We start from the raw sequence: 21,602 nt of genomic DNA, 5'->3' as shown, positions 1-21,602 counted from the left end.
AGATTCCGATTCAGATACAATTTTAATTGTCATTGTCAGTGTACAGTACAGAGACAACGAAATGCATTTAGCATCTCCCTTGAAGAGCGACATAGCAAACGATTTGAATAAATAATAATGTGTCCGGGGGGGGGGGTGGTGATTGGCAGTCACCGAGGTACGTTGTTGAGTAGAGTGACAGCCGCTGGAAAGAAGCTGTTCCTCGACCTGCTGGTTCGGCAACGGAGAGACCTGTAGCGCCTCCCGGATGGTAGGAGGGTAAACAGTCCATGGTTGGGGTGAGAGCAGTCCTTGGCGATGCTGAGCGCCCTCCGCAGACAGCGCTTGCTTTAGACAGACTCAATGGAGGGGAGCGAGGAACCGGTGATGCGTTGGGCAATTTTCACCACCCTCTGCAATGCCTTCCGGTCGGAGACAGAGCAGTTGCCATACCATACTATGATGCAGTTGGTAAGGATGCTCTCGATGGTGCAGCGGTAGAAGTTCACCAGGATCTGAGGAGACAGATGGACCTTCTTCAGTCTCCTCAGGAAGAAGAGACGCTGATGAGCCTTCTTGATCAAAGTTGACTAAATGACTGTGTGAACGGGTGATCAACGGTGGGCATGGGCGCGGTAGTCCGAAGGGCCTGTTCCATGTGGTATCTCTAAACTAAATTAGACTTTGTAAAATGGATAAAGGTTATACTTTCATGGGCAGGTGGCAGGTATAACCAATAAAGCTATCTGCACAAACTCAAGGTGCCATGATCTTGTTGGAAGACTGGAGATGGCAGGCCACAGCCTGTAGAGGGAGCCGCCGAGCCCGGCCTCTGCCCGTCCCCCCAGGATCGGAGAAGTGGAGAGGAGGACAAAGGCTGAAGGTGGCCAGGCGAGGAGAGGGACGATGGCTCACTGGATGATCCAGATGGAGGCGACGGCTGGAGGCCCGACAGCAGTCTGGGGCACACCTGGACTAAGCGTGCGGACTGGACTGGACTTTGCAAATGGCGCCAAAACGGGATCGCAGTGGACTATTTCCGTATACTATGTACTAATTGGAGATTGTGCTTAGATATGGCAATACTTTACTGAACTGTGTGCAAAAACTGAATCTCACTGTACATCTGTACACATGATAATAAAGAACCGTTGAACCATTGATCTGATTTCGCAGTGGAGAAATTCGCAGAGGTTTTCTCCAGAGATGCTGCCTGACCTGCTGAGTTACTCGAGCATTTTGTGTCTTTCTGAACAATTGATCTTTCTGTTACCCAACTGAATCAAAAACCTCTGATTTGTACATTAGACAAGTTAAACATTCCTTCTAACCCAGTGCTGAAAGTTGCAGCTAATCAGGTAATGGAGCTGGGCGAGACAGGGAGATCTTTGTTGACAGACTAGTGGCCTCTTTTGCTTCCTTTTCACCCACAGCCACTTTGAGTCAAGAGTTTATCCACAGGAGCAGTCTCGTGGAATTAACAAGGCTTTGGAGCGCACAAGCCAAGCCGCTTCTATAGACATCCAATCTTGAAAGACGACAAGAATGCCTGTGAGAAGCCTGATCAGTGTTAAGGGGGATGTCGTATCAATTGCATTCTGGAGGGCACAATGGGCTCTTTGTCTGGCAACATCGCAGATGGTGTTTAATGAAAGGAAAGGCAGGGCTAAATAGGTGGCCATCTGGGCAAAGGTCAAAATGCTCACTTCATACTCCCGTCAAGTAATATTAGTGGGGAATCTATGAAGTGCATGTCTTCATTTTACAGCCCTACTGTTTGGGGGACCATTGAGGTATCAAAGGCATCTTCGAGGGAACAACAAGTGCCATACGTTGTATGTTGACATACAACACACAATGCGTCCGTAATTCTAATTTATATATTTATTGACCTCACTCGGAGAGCAGTGGGAACCTGGAACTTGCTCCCACAAATTGTGTTTTTTTTTAAAGGGGAACATCGATCGATGGATGTGTTAAAGATCCACGTGTCAGAGGTTTGTGCCAGGTTTGATCCTGACCACGAATGTTGTCTGTACAAATAGAGTTTGTACGTTTTCCCTGTGTGTGTGAGTTTCCTCCCATACGCCAAAGAAGTGCAGGTTTGTAGGTTAATTGGCTTCAGTAAAAATTGTAAATTGTCCCTAGTGTGGAGGAGAGTGCTAGTGCACGGGGTGATCACTGGTCGGTGATGACTCAGTGGGCTGAAGGCCCGGTTTCTGCACTGTATCTCTAGAGTGCAAAGTCTCTAAAGTAATTTTTGAATTTAAATTGGAAGCAGTGTGGCACGGGAGTGCCGCTGCCTCACACTGCCAGAGACATAGGTTTGATGCTGACCTTGGCTGCTTTAGATTTTACTTTAGACTTCAGCGATACAGCATGGAAACAGGCACTTTGACCCACCGAGTCCGTGCCGACCAGCGATCACCCTGAACGCTAATACTATCCTACACTTTAGGGGAAATTTACAATTTTACCAAAGCCAATTAATCTACAAACCTGCACTTTTTTGGAGTGTGGGAGAAATCGCACATGGTCACGGGGAGAACTCCGTACAGACAGCACCCATAGTCAGGATCGAACTTGGGTCTCTTACACTGTGAGACAGAAACCCACACAAATTGTGTATTTTAGAGGATCATAGATCAATGGAAGTTTAGACAGTAATTTTTTTGATAAAAATCTAAAAACAGGGTGGCACAGTGGCGCAGTTGGCAGAGCTGCTGCCTCATAGCCGCCAGAGTCACTGGTTCGATACGGACCTCGGGTGGTGTCTGGGTGTGATGTTTGCACGTTCTCCCTGTGACAGCATGTTTGCACGTTCTCCCTGTAACACATTCTCCAGGTGCTCCAGTTTCCTCCCAATTCCGAAAGACAAGTGGGTTTAACTAGCCCTAGGGTGGAGGGGGTGGATAAGACAATGGGATAACATAGAACTAGTATAATTGTGGATAAATGTGAGGTTATCCATTTTGGTGGCAAAAACAGGAAAGCAGACTATTATCTAAATGGTGGCCAATTGGGAAAGGGGGAGATGCAGCGAGCCTGGGTGTCATGGTACACCAGTCATTGAAGGTAGGCATGCAGGTGCAGCAGGCAGTAAAGAAAGCGAATGGTATGTTAGCTTTCATTGCAAAAGGATTTGAGTATAGGAGCAGAGAGGTTCTACTGCAGTTGTACAGGGTCTTGGTGAGACCACACCTGGAGTATTGCGTACAGTTTTGGTCTCCAAATCTGAGGAAGGACATTATTGCCATAGAGGGAGTGCAGAGACGGTTCACCAGACTGATTCCTGGGATGTCAGGACTGTCTTATGAAGAAAGACTGGATAGACTTGGTTTATACTCTCTAGAATTTAGAAGATTGAGAGGGGATCTTATAGAAAACGTACAAAATTCTTAAGGGGTTGGGCAGGCTAGATGCAGGAAGATTGTTCCCGATGTTAGGGAAGTCCAGGACAAGGGGTCACAGCTTAAGGATAAAGGGGAAATCCTTTAAAACCGAGATGAGAAGAACTTTTTTCACGCAGAGAGTGGTGAATCTCTGGAACTCTCTGCCACAGAGGGTAGTTGAGGCCAGTTCATTGGCTATATTTAAGAGGGAGTTAGATGTGGCCCTTGTGGCTAAGGGGATCAGGGAGTATGGAGAGAAGGCAGGTATGGGATACTGAGTTGGATGATCAGCCATGATCATATTGAATGGCGGTGCAGGCTCAAAGGGCCGAATGGCCTACTCCTGCACCTAATTTCTATGTTTCTATGTTTCTATGTATGAACGAATGATCAATGGTCGGAATGGACTTGGTAGGCCGAAGGGCTTGTTTCCATGTTGTATCCATATTGAATTGTGCAGATTCCAGCTGTTTCCTGCTGCCGGCATCCATCACCCACCCCCCAGCTGACCATCTAGGAATGATAGACACAAAGTGCTGGAGTAACTCAGCAAGGTCAGGCAGTATCTCTGGAGAAATATGATTCCTGTCCTTTTATTGTGAGGCTGTGGCCTCTGGTCCTTGACTCTCCCACTAATGGAAACATCCCTTTCTAAAGGTATGCATTTTTATTCTAAGGCTATGACCTCTAGTCCTAGAGTAGACTCTCCCATTGTTGGGAATATCCTCTCCACATCCACTGTATCCAGGCCTTTCTCTACAGATCCATCCATCCTTTTCCTCCAGAGATGCTGCCTGACCCGCTAAGTTACTCCAGCACTTTGTGTTTTCACTTTTCGGTATAAACTAGCATCTGCAGCTCCTTCCTGCACATCTATCTAGGATCTAGACTGGAGTCTCATACAGGCCGGATGGGATGAGGTTAGCAGAATTTCTGCCTAGAAAAACATAGTGAGCCAGGTAGATTTTTGCAACAATCCTGTTCTATGATTTTTTTTTTTTAATTCCACATTTATTTAATTAATTGAATTAAAATTCCCAATCTCCAGTGCTGGGATTTGAACTCATATTTTCCAAATTAATACTCCAGTTCTCTAGTTCCTGGACTGGAATCATAACTCACTACCATGCTTCTCTGGAGAGATATAAAACCCATTGAGAATAAACACTACAGAGCATCTAAGCCAAATGGATTTTCTCTTTGCTATAAAATGTAACATCATTTTTTGTGTGATAGCTCTCAGATTAATAGTCATAGTCATTTTGGGGCAGCAATACAGTTGCTACCTTAAAGCACCAGAGGTCTGGGTTCGATTCTGACTATGGGTGGTGTCTGTACGGAGTTTGTCATTCTCCCAGTGACCGCATAGGTTTTCTCCGGTTTCCTCCCACACTTCAAACAAGCAGGATTGTAGGTTAATTGGCTTGTAAAATTGTCCTTAGTGTGTCGGATACTGCTAGTGTATGGAGTGATTGCCGATCAAAGATAGTCCGAGGGTCTCCAATGAGGTAGATGATAGTTCAGGATTGCTCTCTAGTTGTTGGTCAATGGTTCCGTTTCCTGACAACAGCTGGGAAGAAACTATCCTCGAACCTTGAGGCGTGCTTTTTCACACTTCCATACGTTTTGCCTGATGGGCGGGAGGAGAAAAGGGAGTGGCCGGGGTAAGTTGTGGTTCTTGATTATGCTGGTGGCCATGCCGAGGCAACGTGAGGTGTAAATGGAGTCAATGGAATGGGAGTTTGGTTTATGTGATGGTCTGGGCTGCGTCCACAATTCTCTGCAATTTCTTGCGGTCTTGGATGGAGCTGTTCCCAAACCATGCTGTGATGCATCCTGATAAAATGCTTTCTACCCTGACCAATGAAGGTAAGCATGTCGAAAACCTTCTCATAAGTCATAGGAGCAGAATTAGGCCATTCGGCCCATCAATTGGATCATGGTTGACCTGTCTTTCCCTCTCAGCCTCATTCTCCTGCCTTCTCCCCGTAACCTTCTTCTGCAGTGTGACCACTTTAGTGGAACTTTGAGTTACTCCAGCACTTTGTGTCTTTTGTTGTAAATCAGCATCTGCAGTTCGCTGCATCTCCACGCATCCCCACAGCATACTTTCCATGCAATCCGCAATCTTGCTTAATCAAACTGAGGTAAGTATCAATGGCTCCCTGACACGTAATGGTTAGTCATATTCCACAGCTATAACAGTGTTTTGTGATTCCAAGCTCGGCATTCCTTGCAGCTTTTCATTTAGTGGCATGAGGCATAATTAAACCATCCTCCCACAAGCAAAACAACATTCACTGTGATCAGAGCAAAGGTCAAAATGCTTGTGGGCAAAACCTAAGGCATGCATTCTGTTCCCTGCAAGAGACAACTGCACTGATTAAGCTGAGGAGACACCACTGCTCTTGAGTGATAATTATATGATGATTATTTTATAAATATTGTCATTTCTCATGTTAAAGGGCATCCCAAAAGTCTCGATTATCTACTCAGCTGTATCAAACAAATCAAGTTGAACATATCCATTAACGATGATCCTCTACTGTACACAGTGACATGGAAACCAAACTCCAATTACTTGCCTCACTCCTGTGTCTATTAAAGACTCATTTCTCAGGATTGATAATTATTATTATTAGTCAACATAGCTGTGTCTCTATTCAGGGGCACAGTGGCAGAGCTGCTGCATTACAGCACCAGAGACCCGGGTTCGATCCCGACAGCAGGTTAGTAGACTTACGTAAATTGGAAATTGTCCCTAGTGTGTAGGACAGTGCTGGTGTATGGGGAGATCGCTGGCCAGCAGGGACTCGGTGGGCAGAAGGTCCTGTTTCTGCGCTGTCTCTCCAAAGTCTCAAGCAGAAGCACATGCAGTTGGAGCCTTGTCTTTATTCCTCCTCCACTAACCTCTGCACACAGTGACGGCACCCACCCCTTCCCTTCGTTCCCCTTTCTCTCTTTCTTATGACGATGATAACTTATTTTCACTTGTGCCCAACGAGGTGCAGTGAAATTTGTTTTTGCATACAAAAGTACACAAAAGAGTTGCCACAAAGACACCGACAAAGTTACAAAATGTACTCATCCCTTCTTCATTTGTTCCCCCCCCCCCCCCCCCCCCCCCCCCACATGGTTCCCCATCGTTCTCGGCGCCCCTCCCCCACACTGAGACCTCTCCAGCCCGGTCGGTGTGCACCCATTTCTCCCACTATCCTGCCACTCTTTCCCCTTACCCCTCTCTCCCCCACATCCCCTTCTACATAGTTCCACACGTATGCCCCCAAACACCCCCAAAGTTTAGTTTTGTTTAGAGATACAGTGCGAAACAGGCCCTTTGGCCCGCTGAGTCTGTACCGACCAGCGATCACCTGCATACTAGTTCTGTTCTGGATTTGCAAATGGATATGTAAGGAATGGGGGATATGGGATACACACAGGTAGATAAGAGATGGGGCTGGCATCATGTTCGGCACAGAGATTGTTTTGTTCAGTTTTGGTTAGAGATACATTGTGGAAACAGACCCTTCGGCCCATCAACCAGTGGTCACCCATACAGTAGTTCCACCCTACACACCACAGATAACTTACAGAAGCCAATTAACCCACAAACCCGCACATCTTTGGAATGTGGGAGAAATTTGGTGCACCTGGAGAAAACCCACGTGGTCACGGGGAGAATGTATAAACTCCGTACAGACAGCACCCGTAGTCAGGATCGAACCCGGTCTCCGGCACTGTAAAGCAGCATCTCTACTGCTGGGCCGCTGTGCTGTCCTTCAGGTTACCTATCCAGTTCCACTACAAGGGCGGTCACGGTGGCGCAGCGGTAGAGTTGCTGCCTTACAGCGAATGCAGTGCAGAGATCCGGGTTCGATCCTGACTACGGGTGCTGTCTGTATGGAGTTTGTACGTTCTCCCTGTGATCTGCGTGGGTTTTCTCTGAGATCTTCAGTTTCCTCTCACACTCCAAAGACGTACAGGTTTGTAGGTTAATTGGCTTGGTAATTGTAAAAAATGTCTCTAGTGGGTGTAAGATAGTGTTAAAGTGCGGGAATCGCTGGTTGGTGTGGCCCCGGTGGGCCGAATGGCCTGTTTCCACGCTGTATCTCTAAACTAAACTGAACACTCTGTAACTTACTATTGATTCTGCTTTAAGGCAGCACATTCCAGATCCTATCTCCATAGTTTCATATGACACCTTTAATTTAAAGGATATTAGGCTGAAGCTTGCGATAACTTTGAGGTAATACGAGCTTCCTAAAAGCCTGGGAGGTTGAAGAAAAACATTTACTCGTGATACGAACTCACAGTTCACTTGAGCTGAGTATCTGCCACCTCCCAGGAGACGCAAACCATCACACAGCTGTCTGCACTTTCACTTTGACAACAGGCAGAGATGACCAGTCTTGTGACAAACCAGACTTCAGGCTACGCTTATTTATGCTAACCTTGCATACCTCAACTAATGAGAGAAAATGGCCCTCTTTCCCCCACTAACCCAACACAGTGGCTCAGCGGTGGAGTTGCTGCCCTGCAGGTTCATCCCTGACTACATCCTGAGTTCGATCCTGATGTCGACTGCTATCTGTGTGGGTCTTGCATGTTCTCCCTGTGACCACATAGGTTTTCTCTGGGTGCAGTCTATAAAGAGTTTATACTTTCTGTATGTGACCGAGTGGGTTTCCTCCAGGTGCTCTGGTTTCCTCCCACATCCCAAAGACGTCCCGGATTTGTAGGTTAATTGGACCTTTGTAAATTGCCCCCTAGTGTGTAGGGAGTGGATGAGGAAGTGGAATACTGTATTTACATATTCTGTTGTGCTGCTGAAACTAACAATGTCATTGTTCTGTTTTGGGACCTATGACAATAAAACACACTTAACTGTTGACATAGAACCAGTGTGACCAGGTGATCGACGGTTGGCCTGGACTTGCTATATCTTTAAACTAAACTAAATTAAAATAATCATACTGCTCTTTTCGGGAGAGTTCTGTTTCAACAAATGCCTTTCCTTATCACCGAACAACTCATTATAATTTAATTTCCCACTGCAGTTAATCCAAGAATGCATTTGACTTTTGTGCGGAATAATGGGGTTTAATTGAGTTTAGTTCAGAAATACAGCGCAGAAAAAGGTCCTTTGGCCTACCGAGCACGCTGGCCAGCGGTCCCCGTACACTAGCATTAACTTACACACACTGGGGACGATTTTTCCAAAGCCAATGAACCTACAAACCTGTACATCTTTGGAGTGTGGGAGGAAACCAGAGCACCCGGAGAAAACCCACGCGGTCACAGGGAGAAGATATAAACTACTCACAGCACCCGTAGTCAGGTTTGAACCCAGGTCTCTGGCGCCGTAAGCAGCAACTCCACTGATGCGCCACTGGGCTGCCCCATTTATTTTTCTGCAACAAGTTATGAAAGCTTTCGTATCTTATCATAATTAAAACTCAGATACCACATGATCACCAGCATGGATATGGTACAATTTTTCTGGCATATCTTGTGGTTATGAAAGGCGCTATAAAAATGCAGGGTCTTCGATCTTGAGTAAGCCTGATGATGGGTGTAAGCAAAACTACTCAATGGCAGTGGGACCAAGCCTTTTGTCAAGACCCAGCTGAAATGCATCAATACCTACTTTGTGTGGACTTCAATGTACAGTGAACAAGGGCAGAAGTGACTGACTGATTTCTTTGTCCAAGGTTTTGGGCATCGCGCCCGTCGCCATCGTCTCTAACCTGGCATGGAACGGGCATCCCACCCGGGACGTCGCTCACTGTTGTACCACACAGCCCCGCGACAGGCAGTGCATTCGGCAGTGGCATTAGCTAGGCCACCTCCATCTGTGCCAGCCTGTGACTGAAGCAACCACCCACTTCCTCCACAGAAGGTGGCAACAAGGACGCTCTGGCTTGGCTCCCACCCAGCACAAGACAGGCAATGTCACTAGGAGGTGAAAGAGCTGCATGCCCACTCCATCAATGAAAGATCGCCAGGAGTAATTTCACCCGCTAGTCTTTCTGGTACAGACACCTATGTACACTAGGTTCAGGTCTATTATTGTCATGTGTGCCGAGGTGCAGGTGATCGTTTGACGGTACTGGGCTTGGACTTGCTGGAGTTTAGACGGATGAGGGGGGCAACTCATGGAAACTTACCGAATAGTGAAAGGCCTGGACAGTCTGCATGTGGGGAGGATGTTTCCACTAGTGGGAGAGTCTAGGGCCAGAGGGCACCGCCCGTAAATAGAAGGACATATCTTTCGGAAGTTTCTTTGGTTAGATGGTGGTGCCTCTGTGGAATTCATTGCCACAGACGGCTGTGGAGGCCAAGTCAATAAAAAAAATTTAAGGCGGAGATTGACAGATTCTTGATTAGTACGGGCATCAGAGGTTATAGGGAGAAGGCAGGAGAATGGGGTTGAGAGGGAGAGATAAATCAGGCATGCTTGAATGGTGGAGTAGACGTGATGGGCTGAATGGTCTAATTCTGCTCTTATAACTTATGAACTTTCATAGACATCATCCACTGCCCTACCCTCGATCACCCTCGTCACCTCCTCAAAAATCTGAATCAATGTTGTAAGACGTGATCTGTCACAGATGACTGCTCTTAATTAGCCCATTTCTTTCCAACGCACCACTTCCTCTCTGTCCATTGATAAAAATGGACGGAACTAGGAATTAATGGATGGAAAAGCCATATGAAACACAGGAGATTCACAAAACATAGACAACATTTGTTAAAGGGATTTGGTGAAGTAAGTGATGTTGAAGCCAAAGATCACATCATTTAGCCTGGAGAAAGGCTTTGACCCGAAACAGCTCCTATCCATGTTCTTCATGGTTGCTGCCTGACCTGCTAAGTCATTCCAGCACTTTAGTTTTTTCGTTTTTTGTACGCCATCAGCTGCCGTTCCTCGTCTCTTCATTATCACATCAGCCATGATCGTATATTTGGGGGTCTTATGTAGAGCAAACATTTTAACACTTATTTGTCTCTTAAGCACAAAAATCAAAGTACTGGTAGAACTCAGAAGGACCAACAGCATCTGTGGAGGGAGTAGACAGATGGCATTTTGGTTTGGGACCCTTCTTTAGACTGATTAGTGGAAGAAGGGTCCTGACCTGAAACATCATCTGTCCATTCCATACTCTGATGCTGAATGGCCGTTAAGTTCCTCCAGCACTTTGTTTTTTTACTCAAGATGCCAGCATCAGCAATCTATTTTAGTCTTTAGAGATAGAGCGTGGAAACAGGCCCTAAAGCCCACCGTGTTTGCGCCGCCCAACTGATTACCCCGTACACTAACACTATCCTACACACTCGGGACAATTTACCATTTTAGCAAAGCCAATTAACCTATAAATCTGTAGGTCTTTGGAGTGTGGGAGGAAACTGGAATATACGGAGAAAACCCATTCGGTATGGGGAGAACGTGACAATGCAGCCGGCGGTGCAGTGGAGGAGTTGCTGCCTTACAGCACCAGCGACCCGGGTTTGATCCCAACAACAGGTGCTGTTTGTACAGAGTTTTTATGTTCTCCTTGTGACCTCCGGGTTCTCCAGTTCCCTCCCACACTCCAAAGACGTGCAGATTTGTAGGTTAATTGGCTTCGGTAAAATTGCAAATTGTCCCTAGTGTGTTTTGGGTAGTGTTAGTGCTGGAGATCGCTGGTCGACGCGGACTCGGTGGGCCTGTTTCCGCGCTGAATCTCTAAACTAAACTACTGAATGGCAAAACCAATATTTTACTCATGTTCTTATGTGAATTGGGCACTGGAAGTGCTAATTAATAAAATCCCCACCAATGTCTTGTACAGAAGTAGAGAGTCAACAAGGCATTAAAAAAGAGGCCAATTCAATTTAAGGCAAAGGGTTGTCATGGTTTCCAGACAAGAGAGACATGAAGAGTGAAGATTTGTTTTGCCCTGTTGATCTAATCGATCTGATGCACTTTTATTGAGTAGGAAAGATGGCTTTGCCTAATGTTTTGCTAAAGGGGTCATGGCCCTCATTTATCAGTTTAATTCATACCAGATGCATGGTTTTACATTGAAGTAAAAGATGTGTGTCAAAGGCTTTTGACAGGCTTTGTTTTAGATGGTTTGAATGGGTGTGTTTAGTTTAGAGATACAGCATGGAAACAGGTCCTTCAGCCCACTGGGTCCATACCGACTCTCGCTCACACATTCACACAAGGTCTATGTGAGCCCACTTTCTCATCCTCTCCCTGCACACTAGGGGCAGTTTTACAGAGGCCAATTAACTTACAAACCCACACATCTTTGGGGTGTTGGAGGAAACTGGAGCACCCAGAGAAAATCCACATGGTCACAGGGGAGATGGTACAAACTCCAGACAGGATCGGGCCCAGTTCTGTGGTGATGTAAGGCAGTGGTCCTACCAGGAAATAATGCCGTTCTGATCACAGGCTTTGTATATTTTGTGTTCTATCAACTCAGAAAAATATTTTGATTGTGACAAGAGTTTTCTGAAAGTGGTACCTGTTTTGTATCTAATCCTGAGCGCCATTTCTCCAGGGATTTTAATGGTCTCTTGCCTGCTTTCTAACAGGACTTTGTGATAGTCCTTAGTTTCAGGGAATTGTAAATGGAAGGATGACATTCGGCCCATCATTCCTGGGAAAGATGCCTGGTTAGTCTGTTGCAGAATCATAGAGTCATACAACTTGGAAACAGGCCCTTCAGCCCGACTTGCCCACACAGACCAACATGTATTTAATGCATTTCGTTGTCTCTGTACTGTACACTGACAATGACAATAAATTGAATCATTTCATTTCAATCATGTCCCATCTGCACTAGTCCCACTTGCCTGCGTTTGGCCCATATCCCTCTAAACCTGTCCTATCCATGTACCTGCCTAATTGCTTCTGATGTGAACTTAAAGGATCCCATTAGACAACTTGCAGAGAAATGGCAGTGTTCCACCCAAAACACTGTTTATAGACCATGTGTTGTATAGCAGATGGATTTAGGAGTGCAGGTACATAGTTCCGTGAAAGTGGCATCGCAGGTAGGTAGGGTGGTCAAGAGGCTTTTGGCACATTGGCCTTCGTCAGTCTGGTTATTAAGTATAGAAATTGGGAGGTCATGTTGCAGTTGTACAATACGTTGGTGAGGCCACATCTAGATTCTTTTGTTCAGTTTTAGCCACCATGTAATAGGAAGGATGTTATTAAGCTAGAAAGGGTGCAGAGGAGATTTTTGCCAGGATGTTGCCAGAACTGGAGGGCCTGAGCTATTGAGTGAGGTTGGGCAGCCTAGCACTTTATTCTTTGGAGCGCAGAAAGACGAGGGGTGATCTTATAAAGGTGCATTAGATCATGAGGAAAATAGAATGCACAGTCTTTTACCCAGAGTAGGACATTCAAGAACCAGAGGGGAGGGAAATAGGAGGTGTTACCTAAAATTAGAGAATTCAACATTTACAGTACAGTTTCCATTGTTTCCCCCCCAAATAAATAAATAAATAAATAAATAAATAGATAGATAAATAAATAAAGAGAAAAACATTTTTCACACAGAGAGTGGTGAGTCTCTGGAACTCTCTGCCACAGAAGGTAGTTGAGGCCAATTCATTGGCTATATTTAAGAGGGAGTTAGATGTGGCCCTTGTGGCTAAAGGGATCAGGGGGCATGGAGACAAGGCGGGTACGGGATACTGAGTTGGATGATCAGCCATGATCATATTGAAAGGTGGTGCAGGCTCAAAGAGCAGAATGGCCTACTCCTGCACCTATTTTCTATGTTTCTATTGGGTTGCAAGGTACCAAAGTGAAGTATGAGTTACTGTTCCTTAAGTTTGTGTGTGGCCTCACTATAGCAATGGAGGAGGCCAAGGGCACAAAGGTCAGAGAGTGGGAAGAGAAGGGGAGTTAAAATGGTTAGTAACCGGGAACTGTTTACAGAATTTTGTTATGGGCAAATTGCCATTCTACGCAAAGACACTATACTGCCAAAGAAATCCATTAATTGCCAAATACTTTCGTATTCAAGCTTCAAGCTTTTTCCTTCATTATTTTATATATCTTTTTGCAATCCTTAACTATATTAGTTTCTCACATGTTAACTTTTTTTTACATTCAATTCATGAATATATATTCTTTTTAATTTGCATACATATTAAATATACTTATTCAAGATTAATTTAAAAAAAAAGTAATAATTTTAACACCTTAATGACATTATATCACTGATCAGTTTAATAGCTTGTTATGTAGCATTTAATTAACGTCTAATGTCATTTTTCATTTAGTTTGTAAAATGAATTATTTTAATATTTTATTGATTTGGCAAATCATCATTTCAATTTGTAATTTATGCTCGATTCGGATAACATTCTTGATAACATATTTTTATTACTTTCTCGGCAGATTGTGAATAGAAATTAGAAGCAATTCAGAACATTGCTTGCAATAAGTGTCATGTTATTATTGTACAAGGAGTCCTTGAGGAACAGGTAACAAAGGTCTGAGCTATAGGGAGAGGTTGGGTAGGCTAGGTCTTTATTCCTTGGAGCGCAGGAGGGTGAGGGGTGGTATTATAGAGGTGTACAAAATCATGAAGAGAATAGATAGGGTGAATGCACAAAGTCTTTTTTCTCCACTGGATAGGGAAATCAAGAACCAGAGGGCTTGGGTTTAAGGTGAGAAAGGAAAGATTTAATAGGAACCCGACAAGCACCTTTTCACAGAGGATGGTGGGCAATATGGAACTACCTGCCAGAGGAAGTAGTTGAGGCAGGTACAATGATAACATTTAAAAGACATGAGGACAGGTACATGGATAGGAAAGATTTAGAGTGGGCAAAAAGCGGGCAAATGGGATTATGTTAGACGAGGCATCTTGGTCAGCATGGATGAGTTGGGCGAAGGGCCTGTTTCCGTGCTGTACGAGTGACTATGACCCTAATGACGATGTTAGATGCTGTCAGATCATTAATGCCTCAAAAAGTAATGTTTTGTATTGAATGTAGTAACGTCATAGAAAATGTAACAGACATCTCACCTGGCAAGGTTCATACGTGATAGGAGCAGAATTAGGCCCGTCATGGCCCGACTTGGCCTCCACAGCTGTCTGTGGCAATCTAACCTATCATGGCTGATCTATCTTTCTCCTCATCTCCTCTCTTACCTTCTCCCCGTATCCTATGACACCCATACTGATCAAGAATCTATCAACCTCTGCCTTAAAAATATCCATTGACTTGGCCTCCACAGCTGTCTGTGGCAATGAATTCCACAAATTCACCACTCGCTGACTAAATAAATTCCTCCTCATCTCCTTCCTAAAGGTATGTCCTTTTTATTCTGAACCTATGGCCTCTGGTCCCAAACTCTCCCACTAGTGGAAACATCCTCTCCACATCCACTCTTTCCACGCCTTTCACTATTCGGTAAATTTCAATGAGGTTCACCCCTCATCCTTTGAGTACAGGCCCAGTGCCGTCAAACTCTCATCATGTCATGGGGTCATTCTCATAAACCATCTCTCGACCCTCTCCAGAGCCAGCACATCCTTCTCAGATATGGGGCCCAAAATTGCCCACAATAATCTTAATGTGGTCTCACCAGTGCCTTATAGAGCTTCAGCATTACATCCATGTTTTTAAACTCTAGTCCTCTCGAAATAAATGCTAGCATTGTATTTCCTTACTACCGATTCAACTTGCAAATTACCTTTTTGAGAATCCTACATCAGCATGCCCAAGTCCCTTTGCATCTCAGATTTCTGAATTCTCTCCCCTATTAGACTATTAGAAAATAGTCTATTCTCCTACTACCAAATGCATGACTCCACACTTTGCTTTGCTGTATTCCATCTACCCACTCTCCCAACCTGTCCAGGTCCTACTGCAGAGTCCCTGCTTTCTCTCCACTACCTGCCCCTCCACCTATCTTTGTATCACCTGCAAACTTGGCGACAAAGCCTTCAATCCCCCCCCATCCAAATCATTGATATATATTGTGAGGAGTAGCAGCCTCAGCACCCCTGCGGAACATCACTAGTCACTGGCAGCCAACCTAGAAAAAGCCCCCTTTATTGCCACTCTTTGCCTTTTGCAATCCAGCCAACCCGCTATCCATGCTGGTATCTTCCCTCTGGTACCATGGGGTCTCATCTTCCGTAGAAGCCTCACATGTGTTAGCTTATCATAGGCTGCCTGAAATTCCAGGTAAACCACATCCACTGACTCTCCTTTGTCTATCCTGCTATTTACTTCCTCAAAAAATTGTAACAGGTTCGTCATGCAAGATCTCACTTTCATAAAATCACCTTCTCCCTTTAACCGCATGGGTTTTCTTCGGGTGCTCCAGTTTCTTCCCACACTTCAGACATGCAGGTACGTAGGTTAATTGTCTTCTGTAAAAAAATTGTCCCTCGTGTGTAGAATAGGTGTGTGAGGATCTTTGTCCGGAGCGGACTCGGTGGGTCGAAGGGCCTGTTTCTACACTGCATGTTTAAAGTCTAAAGTAAAGATGTTATTGAATCTTAATTGGAGGAGTAATGTGAATACTATCTATGACTGCAGAAGCAGGGCAGAGTACTGAATACTGCCAGTTACTGACTTCAGGAAACGTGATGGATTACATGCCCCTGTCAGTATCAATGGTGCCAAAGTGGAGATAGTTGAGAACCAGGTTCCAAGGCGTAAATATCTGTTGTGGATCAACCACATGGACGGTACAGCTAAAAAAGCACAGCTACGCCTCTACTTCCTCAGACACTACGGACGTTAGTGTGTATGGAGGAACTGCAGATGCTGGTGTATACTTTAGACAGACACAAAGTGTTGGAGTAACACAGCAGTTCAGGCAGCATCTCTGGAGAAAGAGGATGGGTCGGGACCCTTCTTCATACTCAAGGACGTTCGGCAAGCCTCCAATGATTCTTAGCAACTTCTTCATGGAATTTAATCCTTGGAGCGCAGGAGGATGAGGGGTGATCTTATAGATGTATATAAACACAGGAGTCTTTTAACCAGAATAGGGGAATCAAGAACCAGAGGACACAGGTTTAAGGTGAGGGGGGACAGATTTTATAGGAACCTGAGGGGCACTTTTCTTTTACACAAAGGGTAGTGGGTGCATGGAATGAGCTGTGGAAGAGGTAGTTGAGGCAGGCACTATCAAAACAGTTAGACAGGTAAATGGATAGGATAGGTTTAAAGGGATTTGGGCCAAACACAGGCAGGTGGGACTAGTGTAGATGCAGCATGTTGGTCAGCGTGGGCAAGTTGGGTAGAAGGGCCTGTTTCCATGCGTTATGACTTGTCTACAGATGTACCATAGAAAGGATCCTATCAGGACGCATCACAACTTGGTTTGGGAACAATTCTACCCAAGACCACAAGAAATTGCAGAGAGTTGTAGATGTAGCCCAGTCCATCGCACAGACCCGACTCCCCATCATTGAGTCCCTCTAAACCTCATGCAGCCAACATAATCAAAGAGGAGGAGGTGAGCACCGAACCCTCTCCCACCCTCGTTGTAGTACCAGTCCCACTGTTGTCCTGTTGAATTTCATTGTCTCCTAGCATACAGCCACAATGGACCATTGTGGGCTCTACCTTTCCTTGATCATCATTAGTTTCTTGCAGATATCTGTTATTCATTTGTTCTATATCTCTCTACATCACTGTCTATATCCCTTGTTTCCTTTCCTCTGATTCTCAGTCTGAAGAAGGGTCTCAACCCAAAACGTCACCAATTTCAGAGGTTTTCCTCCAGACATGCTGCCTGACCTGCTGACTTACTCCAGCTTTCTTTGTCTATCTTCAACAAAATCAAAGACTTGTCCCAACCCGGTCATTCCTTCTTCTCTTTTCACCTGCCAGGCAGAAAATACAAACACTTGAAAACACGTACCACCAGACTCAGGAACAGCTTCTTCCCTGCTGTTGGCAGTCTACTGAACAGTCCTTCCATAAGCCAAATGTTATATTGCTGTTACACTATATTCTGCACTCTGATATTTTTCCCTTTACACTAATTGTTGTTTCTTGTGTCTGCCATGATTGTACTCATGTATACAATGATTCGATTTGACTGGACAGCGCGGAAACAAAAGCTTTTCACTGCATCTCTGAACACGTGATAAGATTAAATCAATACCAATAATAAACCAATACCAATATAATTCTGTAACAAAATCATCTTGCGCCAAAGATCCCTCACCCAAGAGTGCGAAACTATTTACCAGCTGTGAGCCAGAGAAACAAGGTGAAGCTAGAATTAACCATTTCATCTCCTCTTCCCATTCTCACCCCGACCTTCCTGTCCTGGGTCTCCTCCATTGCCAGAGTGAGGCCATATGCAAGCTGCTGATTTATACCGAAGATAGACACAAAATGATGGAGTGGCTTAGCACGGCAGGCAGCATTTCTGGAGAGAAGGAATAGGTGACGTTTCTGGACGAGGTTCTTCATCAGACTGATGAAGACAACATTCTGATGAAGGGTCTCCACCCGAAACGTCACCTATTCCGTCCCTCCAGAGATGCTGCCTGCCCCGCTGAGTTACTCCAGCATTTTGTGTCTACTGTCTGAACTATATAGACTTGGGAACATTATTTTTGACTTTGCACTACTATTATCTATTTATTTGTCTGTTTTTTTTAATATGTACTGAACTAATTTTGTTGTTTATTGTGGGGTTTTTACAGTATCTGCTGCAAGTAAGAATTTCATTGTTCCGTTCGGGACATATAATTATAAAAACTCTTGATTCAAATTCCACGCATAGCTTACAGCCCAATGGCATGAACATTGAATTTATCCAATTCTCGGTATATAACCTACAAATGTACCCCTCGCCCCCCACTCACCCCCCTATATTTCCCCCTCTCTTCCCTGTGCCCCACTTGGATGGGCGCCCATTTATCCTTCTCCTCCCTGTAACCCCATCCCCTTCCATCTATATTCATTCCTCACATTTCACACATCTTTAGCTTCCTTTAGAGATACAGCATGGAACCAGCACCTTTGGCCCACTGAGTCTATGCCGACCAAGAATCACCCGTACACTAGTTGTATCCTCCACACTAGGGACAATTTATAGAAGACAATTAACCTACAAGCCTTTATGTCTTTGCAGTCTGGGAGGAAACCGGAGCACCCAGAGAAAACCCACATGGTCACAGGGAGAACGTACAAACTCCGTACAGACAGCACCATAGTCAGGATCGAACCAGGCTCCCTGGCACTGTGAGGCTGCAATTCTACCTCTCTCCATATCTCACACGTTTTGCCTTTTCATCTCTGGCCTTTGTCCAACCATCTGTCAATCAAAAATCCCCCTCAAGTGTATCCACCTATCACTCGTAGAAACTGCAGATGCTGAGGCCACGACCAGAAAAGTCACCTATTCCTATTCTCCAGAGATGCTGTTAGATGATTAGATGATAGACAATAGGTGCAGGAGTAGGCCATTCGGCCCAGCACAGCCATTCAATGTGATCATGGCTGATCATCCACAATAAGCACCCCGTTCCTGCCTTCTCCCCATATCCCCTGACTCCATTATCTTTAAGAGCCCTATCTAGCTCTCTCTTGAAAGTATCCAGAGAACCGGCCTCCACCACCCTCCGAGGCAGAGAATTCCACAGACTCACAACTCTCTGTGTTTCCTCGAGTCCGTTGTAAATGGCTTACCCTATATTCTTAAACTGTGGTGCCTGGTTCAGGACTCCCCCAGCATCGGGAACATGTTTCCTGCCTCTAGCATGTCTTTGGACAGAGTTATTCCAGCACCTATCACTCACCAGGCTTTGTGCCGCCTCCTCCCCCCTCACCCAGCTTTCTCTCCCTCCATACTGAGTGGGCCTAAAACTAAGCGGAAGCTCAGAGGGGACCGTGCCTTTGCTGTGTCGGCACCAAAATTATGGAACGATCTGCCTCTCCATATTAAACAGGCCACTTCACTCTCTGTTTTTAAGTCACTTCCAAAAACCCATCTCTTCTCCGTGGCCTTTGATACACAGTAAGATGTCGACTTTATTTACTTGATTTAATTTATTTTTTGATTGCTTTATTGCGTGGTTATTATTTTTACTCATGTTTTATGTCTTTTAATTTATTGTTGTATTTTTGCGCTTTATGTGAGCTGTTATGTTATGTTCTGTTATGTTGTCTGTTTATGATGTCTTGTTTATTCCACTGTACAGCACTTTGTTCAACATTGGTTGTCTTAAAGTGCTTAACAAATAAAGTTGGATTGGATTGGATACTGCAATCAGTCTGAAGAAGAATCCTGACCCAAAACATTTTCTATCCACGTTTTCCAGGGATGCTGCCTGACCTGCCGAGTTACTCCAGCACTTTATCTTTCTCTTTTAAATGAGCAACCATTGTCACCTGATTATATGAGTTTAGTTTATTGTCATGAATACCATGTTTACAGTGAAAAGCTTTTACTGCATGCTAACCAGTCAGCGGAAAGGCTAAAGATGATTATAATCAAGCCATCCACAGTGTACAGATACATGGTAAAGGGAATAACAATTGTGCAAGATCCATTAAAGTTCGATCAAAGTTAGTCTGAAGGTCTCCAATGAGGTAAATAGTAGCTCTGGACTGAAAAAGGTCAAAAGCTTTTCACAGTCCCTCAAAAGGAGTGTCAAAGGTGGGTCACAACTCAAAACATCACCTATTCCTTTTCTCCAGAGAACATGCCTGACCCACTGAGTTAAGGGCCTGTCCCACGAGCATGCGACTGCATGCGACAAGCGCGACCTAACGTGGTCGTTTGAGCCGTACGGCCTCGCGGGGCCGGTCCCACTTCAATCGCCGGAGCCGTATGGAGTTGTGCGGAGCTTGTCCCGACATTGCACGGGGCTCCGGAAAACTGACCGTGTTCAAAAATTCCGCGCGGCAATGGCCTGCCGGCCCGCAGCCGCATTGAGGCCGTACGCAGCGCCTCGACGGGCATACGTAGCGTCTTGAAGCCGTACGCAGCGTCTTGACGTCATACGTCACGCGCGAATTTCCCGCGGACTTCGCTCAAACGTCACTCACTTGACCTCCGCGCAGCCCCCGCTTCTGGTTTGGTCGCGCTCGCCGCATGCAGGTCGCATGCTGGTGGGACAGGCCCTGTACGGGGATCACTTGACCTCCGCGGGGCCTCCGCTTCCGGTTTGGTCGCGCTTGCCGCATGCAGTCGCATGCTCATGGGATAGGCCCTTAACTCTAGCATGTTGTGTCTATCCTCAGTACCATACCTCAGTACATGTTACAATACACTAAACTAAACTCAAACTAAAACCTTCCTTCTATGAGGCAGTAGCCCACAGTTCGAGTCAATAGCCCTGTGTGATTGTCACTGAATTCCAGCGTCCATGGCAAATTGCTGCCACCATAAAGATCTAATCTTCGTCTGGACTTCATCAAAGGTTTCTCAAGAAATAATTAGCCCACAACAAACGCCACCCAGGGTGAGTTAGAGAGGGAGCAACCCTGTGTGTAGGGGAAGGTACCTGGGGATGGAACTGAGTGCACATTGAATATTTACTCAGTTTTGTACGTAGAATCAGTATTTTAGACCAGTGCTTCTTAAACTGTTCACCCAAGGGCAAATGGAATTATTTTGGGGTGAATTTATTCAGATAGTTATATATATATTTTCTATACTTATACTTGCCATTAAAGTGGTTAGTAATCTCTTATTGGTTTTATTGGCAGTGGAGCTGGAAATTTGATATGCTTTTTTCTCTCTACCTATGGTTTTCTAATTTCAAAGTAGCATGATATTTCCCAAATTTACTGAAATATAACCTTTTAGGGGAGACCAGACGAGCTAGTGGGATCATAAATTTACAAATGGCAACACTGGAGGATCGCCACAGGCAACAGTTGAACTGTAACTTTACATTGTGTAACAATTTAGCTACTAAAGTTGATATACTAATATGTTAAATTATATAGTCCATGGTTTTTGAGCTGGTTTTCCAAGAAAAAACTGCAGTAATCAAAGCCCGAAAGGGTAGGATGGGGCTGAAGCCCAGTGTTTAGACGTTGGAAGGTACACACAATTGCTGGAGAAACTCGGCGGGTGCAGCAGCATCTATGGAGTGAAGAAAATAGGTGACTTTTCGGGCCGAAACCCTTCTTCAGACTGTCTGAAGAAGGGTTTTGTCGCCTATTTTCTTCGCTCCATAGATGCTGCTGCACCCGCTGTGTTTCTCCAGCAATTTTGTGTAC

General features: G+C 45.1%; 1 protein-coding gene across 5 annotated transcripts in view; it reads right to left on the bottom strand.

The window, feature by feature from the left end:
• LOC129700722 (netrin receptor UNC5C-like) overlaps window positions 1-21,602 on the bottom strand; it is a 286,525-nt gene that overhangs the window by 225,659 nt on the left and 39,264 nt on the right. The window lies entirely within an intron of this gene.

The sequence above is a fragment of the Leucoraja erinacea genome, chromosome 1, assembly GCF_028641065.1.
Source record: "Leucoraja erinacea ecotype New England chromosome 1, Leri_hhj_1, whole genome shotgun sequence".
NCBI classification, from domain to species: Eukaryota; Metazoa; Chordata; class Chondrichthyes; order Rajiformes; family Rajidae; genus Leucoraja; species Leucoraja erinaceus.
The sequence above is the reverse complement of the archived record's forward strand: the minus strand, read 5'-3'. Positions and strand labels throughout refer to the sequence as shown.